General features: G+C 27.3%; 1 long non-coding RNA gene across 2 annotated transcripts; it reads right to left on the bottom strand.

Moving 5' to 3' along the window:
* Positions 1–1340: 1340 nt before the first annotated feature.
* On the bottom strand, positions 1341–6658 carry LOC113368142. 2 transcript variants are annotated; one of them, XR_003366349.1, is made up of 5 exons: positions 6186–6658; positions 4725–4927; positions 4488–4656; positions 2861–2950; positions 1341–1396 (listed from the first exon to the last, which is right to left on the bottom strand). It is a non-coding gene; the product is annotated as an uncharacterized LOC113368142 (long non-coding RNA). The 2 variants fall into 2 exon arrangements; XR_003366350.1 differs by having other exon boundaries at positions 4488–4615.
* Positions 6659–8081: the final 1423 nt, after the last annotated feature.

The following is an 8081-nucleotide window of genomic DNA, read 5'->3' as shown; positions in this document are numbered from 1 at the left end:
TACAACTAAAAATGGTGTGAAAATGGTGAATGAAACCCTCGAAATAAAGTTTAATTACTTTTATTCAAAGCTTCCAATCAATATATCACAGTACTTTAATAATACAATAATGAAAATGAAATTAAGTTATATTTACAGTTAAGAAAAGTGCATCATTCAAAGGATTAATAGAAAACGCAATATTTAATTCAGAGTATATTTAAGTCATCGGTCCGACACATATGTTTAAGGCACTTAAACAACACAAGGGATTGCAAAAATGCTTAGTGTATATAGTACACGCTTTACAGTCAATTTAAACATGTAAAAAAAGAAAACAAACTGTTTTACACAATTGTCTATACTAAAAAGTACACCCAATAAGTATCATTAATAACACGGGAAACCTCTAAAATTCGGATATGTTTAAATATCTTTGTAATTTACGTTACAAATTAAATTAAATACAATATATCCATTCATTATTTCATTAACATCTAAGCACTTAACTATTTATTACACAGTAGGCATCTTCTCTGGTGACAAGACGGACGGACAAACAGCATAATTAGTAGATCAAATGAATGTTTTCACTCATGAGGAACTTGAGAGTTGAAGAACACTTGGTTTAGCCTATAAACAAAAACAAAAACAATAAATTAGTAATAAGTCTCATAAAATATACTATAATAATAAATTATCTGATTAATCATTCAGTGATGACTTCCAAGCAACCTCAGTAAGACCTTCATAGTAAAACTCAACAAGTGGTTGTTAGTGAGGTTAGTCATGTTATTGAGTTAATAAGAGTTAAGTTAATAATGCATAATTATAGGCAGTTAAAAAAAAAAACACTTGCGAGTCATTCACATGAATGAGTATTTTGAACTCATTGATTTAGAGCTTCAGGGCGGTAATAGTTGAATTGAGAGGATCTGCAAAGAAGGAAGAAACATTTAAGGAATGTTTGCATTTATACTGGTATGAATAAACACATACCTGGTAAAATGTTTCTGGAAAGATTCCTGGTGAAGGAGTCAGTGTGCAGAGCATTGGTAGTTGATAGAACCCGGAAAAAATTAAACATGTTATTTATTGTTCACATTTATACTGATTATGGATAAAAGCATACTTCATATAATATTTTCAGAACGATTCCTGGTGAAGGAGTCAGTGTGCAAAGCAGCAGTAGTTGAAAGGACCTAAGAAAAGAAAAGAATTATTTTAGCAACGTTTGCATTTATACTGGTTATGGATAAATAATACCTGATAAAATGTAAACATTGATGTTGTATAAAGATTTCATAAAAGTGCTTATGCGTTACCAAAGAATCCCTCATGACGCTTTCCAAATATTTAATCGTTGTATCATTCTAGCTGATTGTGGTGTAATAATCACAGTGGCCGATAAATATGCCTAAAAAACAAATTTTGGTCCAAAAATTTTTTGGTCAAAAATATTTTGGTTAAAAAAATTTTAGGCCAAAAAAATTTTAGGCCAAAAAAATTTTGGTCCAAAAAATTTTAGTCAAAAAAATTTTTGTCAAAAAAATTTTTGGTCAAAAAGCTTTGGTCAAAAAAATTTTGGTCAAAAAATAATGGGAAAAAAAATTTGGTCTAAAAATTTTTTGATCAAAAAAATTTTTGGTTTCTAAAATATTTTCAAACTAAAGAAAACATTTGTTTCCAAAAGCTTTTTTCCAAAAAAGTAATTTTTTTATTTCTAAAATTTCTCAAAATTATAATTTTTTCAAAAATTTAATTTTTGGTACGGAAAGTTGCAGCAATTTGCCTTAAGGCAAGATGCCATACACCACTAGTTTATATTTAAAATACGCCTGATCACACAGTAAATTGATACATTTTCACAGTTTTCACTACCAATGAACAAGCATAAGATAGCATTGCCATGACAACGCTATGTTATGAGACAGAATTGCCCCAATAATGATTGAAAAGTAAGTTTTATAATATAAAAAAAACTAAAGGAATATATATAGTAGCTGGTCCGGCAAACGCTGTTTTGCCATAAGAAAACTTTTAGTATAAATCTAACTAATTAACTTGTAGAATGTAGAAAAATGTGTAGTGGTATATCAGTGAAATTTTATTAATTATTCAATTTTTCAAAAGTTAAATTTTCAAAGAGATAAATTAAAGAGATAAAGCTGGGCAACTCTTGATAAAAATTGAATATCCATATATATCCATGACTTTTTAACATAAAACATTGATAGGAAAAATGTGTATGTTTTTCACACGTTTGATTTAAGTGAAAAGGCATGGATCCATGATATACAAATTAAAGCATTTTCAAACAATTAACACTTTCAAGCCATATACCATACTTTCGACAATCTATACCATTTTTAGACATTTTTTTTTTCAAAAACTGTTCACAGATTTTAAAATTGATATTAAATTTTACAAATCAATAAACACTATGAAAAATCCATGGATAACTGTCCATGTAATATTGCAATATAAAAATTATGAAATTAATACAATTTAAAATATCTAATAATATCTAAATAATGATATATCTAAATTATAATTTCTAATTTGAAATTATAAAATTAGAAAATTATAATAAAATAAAATAATGTAAATATAAAATAAAAATATAATTTAAAATTATTAAAAATAAATATTTTTGAAGACACTAAGATGAAAACAAATTATAAAAATAAAATTAAAAAAAAAAATGAGAATAGTGATAATAACACTAAAACAAATAGAAAAAATATTTCAAATGACTTCAAATATGAAAACTAAATTTTTGAGCCTGTTATATTTAGATAGAGAATGTATATTTGTATTTATTTCTATTTGTATATATTTATTTTGATAAATAAATCAACTAAAGTATAACTTTGATTACCAGTTGGCTTGTGCTTGTACTTGTTCCAATCCAATCCAATCACCTTGCAATTTGATAATGCGCAATTTTTGTATTTCTGCAGGCGTATTTCTAAAAATAATAATAAAATTATATGAGTTATAAGCAGAATTGCACAATTGCAAATTGATGATAATAATTACTACTGTATAATTAAGACATTAACCAATTGACCAGTACCACAATTTATTGCAATATTGCATGGAATAAAACTGCAATATTTATTTTATTACAATAATGCAAAAAGTTATTTAAATTTATATTATTTTCGGTAATATAATATCTATATATATGTATACAAATTCACAAAAATCAAATTCTTTGGAATCTAAGTTGTTTTATTCAATTTTATTACTTTTTGCAAAAACTGATTAAAAAAAAAAACAAATTATATATTGTTATTTTTTAAATAATCACTCACTGAAAATTGAATTATTATTGGTAATAGTTTCAAGTCTTATACATGTATAGTTGAATGTATATTAAATTTCTAAAAAAGAATACATATGTTTTAGATTTGTTTTGTGAAATGAAATACTTTAAAACAACCATTTTAAAAAATAATACAAGTAAGAAAATTCATAAAATAAAAACATAATTGAATTTCAATTGATCGAAAAACAATTGAATAAAATACACACAGTAAAGGTAGCATTTTTCCTCAATGAATGTACATAAACTTTTGCACTTTGTACAAATATTACAAGCAAATTTGAGCTAAATCATTTCAAATAATGAAGAATTTTAAAAATATTTATCATAATCATAATCATAAAATATTAATTGTAAATTTATCAAATTGTAATGAAAAAAAAAACATCAACTGTTGTAAATAAATTCAGCATAATTGTATAAATTTTCAAATCCATCACAAAACAATTTTTCCGGATTGTTAACAAAAACTAGTAACGTACTATACAATTAACAGAGCCAATCAATTTTCGATGGTATTAAATGAATTATTTGTCATCAAACTCGAGCAAACACTTTTTTAATTTGGATAATCTTGCACATGAAAGAGCGAGTTGTACGTTGTACCTGGTTGTTCAATTCCCAGCTGTCAATAACCTACATGATAAATATATTAGGCTAGGCTAGGCACATGTACTACTATGCTATTTCTATTAGTAGGAAGAAAAGTTCAAAGTTTGTTTCCTGACCAAGTCCTACATTTTACTTCGTTACTTGCAATTAATAAATCAATACATTGTGTCTTTTGCAAAACAATTAAGGGTGCTTGAATTTAATTGTAAGTCCCGATGAATGGTTGCAATAAAAAAATTAAATTAGTTAATGCATAGCTATATAAAAACATTAGTCGAAACTGAACACGGCGTGAATGTGTTGAATATTTTAATGTGCTTTGCAGATGTCTTATAAATATGATGTGATGTAATTGTGTTTTCAAAATGATGTTCTGTTACAAATCAATATTGAAACTAAAAAATTTCAAATGATATATGTATCGGCTAAACTATGTGTATAAATATCTCAAACTGCGTATATAAACACTCTAAATATTATGTATATATTGTGAACTCTAAATCTGATAATACATGTTTTTGCACAATTGGCTTGTTCGATCGTCATGCAAAACTAATCAACATACCTTAAGTCAAATTGCCTGAACTGAATTAGACAACTACCGTTTGATGAATGCGATCACTAGGATCACTGACTCACAAACTTCATGCCATAAATAGTATATTTGTGAAAGGCTTCAACTGATTTCAATTGCTAAAATTCCAAGATGATTAAAGAAAAATTTAATTCTTAATCTGTAAAATACAGAGATTTGTATTGAATTAAGATTAACAAAATTGTAGATATATAATTATATACATACCTATACTCACTAAAGATTTCCTGCACTATTTGGAATCCATAAAAAATATGTCTTAATTGCTCCTTCATATTCATTTAAAATGAATAAGCTATTTAGTCTCCCCGCGAGTAAAAAAGAAGTAGTTCCATGATAAAATACATTTGCTTAAAAATTAAGATTGTGTGGTCAATGTACACTCCACCTCACTACAATGCAAGGTTCTCCTGATATATAAATCAAAGTGAATTAGCACTAGCATTAGAGTTAGTGTAATGACATTTATTAAGCAATATAGAACACTGATTTGTCAGTAAAAGATTAACAAAAATAGGCAAATAAATTCTCGGTGCAGGGTAAAGTTACTTAGGTCAACCCTCTTAACAAAATTATGCTACATTATTTTGTGCAATTTAATTTGAAAAAATTTTTAGCGGCCATTAAATTTATATTTCATGGGCTTTTGTTTATCACGGAAATATAAATTAATTTTCTTAATACTTTATGATACTTATAGAAATTGTGCTTTTCGTATGGTTAAGGCCACCTATAGCCTTAGACTTATTGCTAATACTACATAGAATTCAATCTAATTAAATTCTTTATTAATTACCAAGCCGAACATAATTTCTGAAATAAAACCCAAAATAAAAAAAATAAAAGAATGAATGTAATTCGCACAGAATGAAAAATGTTTATGCGATAACTGCAGTTATTAGCTTGTTGAAGCTTTGGAAAATTGTATCTCATTATTGCTTCGCATTTAACAAAAAAAAAAGCATGTAACACTCTGTATGATCCAGGTACGAGTATGTACAAAAAAATGTAATATATTATTCTAATTAAGTAAACTTTAATAAAAAAAATCTGAATCATGTAACTATCACGACTGGGTATAGTATCAGTGGAAACTATTCACAAAATGCTTACTTTTTAAATTATGTTTTACAAAGTCGTCCAGTTGTAAATGTATGCATAGTCGACTTAATAAGAGCTTGATATTCATCATTATTAAACAAAATACCTCCGGGCCACAAGTTAAGCAATGGAACAATTTGAGCAACCTTATCCAACATAAATCGAGCACACAGATAGTAAAACTATAAAAAGCAGCTTCATGACAATATTTCTTCGTGAAAATTCTTATTATTATTCATTAACTAAGTTAATGACATGACTAACTAATATTTCTTCGTGAAAATTCTTATTATTATTCATTAACTATTATTATTACTAAGTTAATGACATGACTATCTTAATGACATTTATAAAGCATTATGAACACCGTATTTGATACTGATACTCTGATAATGATTATATGGTGAATGATTTTGACAAAATTTAGGAAAGATTCTCACTCAATACATAATAATTCTCACTCAATACATAAATCGTACAAATTATATTTCACGTAGCACTGTTAAACACGAAATAAAGTCGTAGATAGTCCGAACGCGAAATATAATTTGCACAAGTACAACTTACCAAAATAATCATAGCTTCTTCTGGAAAAGGGTTTCCATTGTTATATGTGCCTCAAATGTTTGCTCCCAGCAAGTCCAAAAAGAAAGTGAAATATCTTTCTGGCAGCTCAGACGGATGTAACGGCATGTAACATAGATATATGTAATTGATTTTGATCCAATGTAGTCTCCACGGACTACCTTTATGTTTACTTATCTATGGACTACCTTGTCAATTCTTGTAGTCTCTAAACTGTTGTGAGTAAGCATTAAATAATTACATTTATGAAGCATTATGAACACTATATTTGACACTGATACTCTGAGCTAATGTAGTCTCCACTGACCGCCTTGTCAATTCTTGTAATCTATAAACATATATGAAAATAAGCAATGAAACGGCTGTTCGATCGTTATTTCGTAATCACCCTTGCAGTATTTCGAAGCGTGCCGTATGCATTTATGTTTGGCGCAATTTCGTTATGTTTAATAATAACTGGCAGAATGACTAATATTTGCTTATGCTTATTTATCTATGAGTATTTGACCGTGTATATTAAGGTTGTTTGTGACGATATCCTAATGGAAGTCGCCATGGACGAGCGGGTTGAAAAGATCAGGGTAACACGGTCGAGACATTAATAAAACTTAAAACAAAGGTATTTGTTCATAACTTCAGTAAAATTTACCTATACTTCTCTTTAATCAAAATGTAACAATTATATATCACTTAAATTTATTATTTGAACTATTTCAACTATTTGAAATACATAATTAGGTACTGTGCAATTAATTATTTATTGTTAGTAGCCATAAAGTGTAAATAAATATTAGTGTTATTGATATTGATTTAATTAAATATTATTAAAATAGCTTCGCAACTTGAAGTAGCATCACCTGACAGTGATCAATAAATGATATTAACGATAAAATCAGAAGTTTTGATAGAATCTTTATGAAGCAAGACTGACAAATTTTTTTTTAACCTCCCGTAGGGTAAGTTATTGTAATTGTCCAAAAATCGAAATTGAATTTTTTTTGCATTTCTCGACGTTTTGAAAGTTTCTGAACATTTTGGCATACCTCAGAAAAAATGGATGTGTGTGTGTGTATGTATGTATGTATGGATACAATTTTTCGGGCGCACGGATCAACCGATTTGAATGGTTCAACTAGTTGGTATTGGTATTTTGCCTTGAGGGAAGTTACATGAACTTCTCGATATGTGTAAAAATCGGCTTAATTAATAAAAAATAAATTAATTTATGAGTGATTAAAAGTATTCCGAGTGGATTAATTACACAAAATTGAAAACGAACAAACACGTTAACTCAGAGCATTTTCTAAAATCAAGTTTTCAAAAACCAACAATTTTTATATTTGAACCAATTTCCGTGCGATTTTAAATGGTTTAGTATGTTTATTAAGGCCAAGTACTTGTTATACCAAGTAAATCGTCTAATTTTAATTTTAGCTAACGTCAAAAAATCTACTCATTTTCTCAAACTTTGATGAATTTTTAAAATTAAACTACTTGTCGTAAAGCCGTAATATTGCAGTAAGTTGTATAAGACCATGATATATATCGCTTAAAAAAATTAATAAAAATTAGTTTTTTTTCAACAGTTAATTACAAGAAAACGACTCGGTAAATTTTCACCTAAAACTAATCAGTATCATTCCCAACTAATATCTTTTAAACCGTTTTTGATTTTTTAAAATCCATTCTTCGTTATAAAAATCGTTGACTTTTTTTTCAACAATTAATTATGAAGAAAAGTCCAACTAATCAGCACGATTGTCAGTCAATATCTATCAAACAGCCTTTAAATTTTTAAAATCAATTAAGAAATATGGTCTAAAATGTGGACGGAAAATTTTACACTGCTATTTATGAAGAAACGGCTCAGCCGATCGA

The sequence above is a fragment of the Ctenocephalides felis genome, unplaced genomic scaffold, assembly GCF_003426905.1.
Source record: "Ctenocephalides felis isolate EL2017-DRISC unplaced genomic scaffold, ASM342690v1 CF-g0.4_SCAFFOLD_01170, whole genome shotgun sequence".
Lineage (NCBI taxonomy): Eukaryota > Metazoa > Arthropoda > Insecta > Siphonaptera > Pulicidae > Ctenocephalides > Ctenocephalides felis.
Note: the sequence above shows the minus strand (reverse complement) of the source record. Positions and strands in the feature narration are given on the sequence as shown.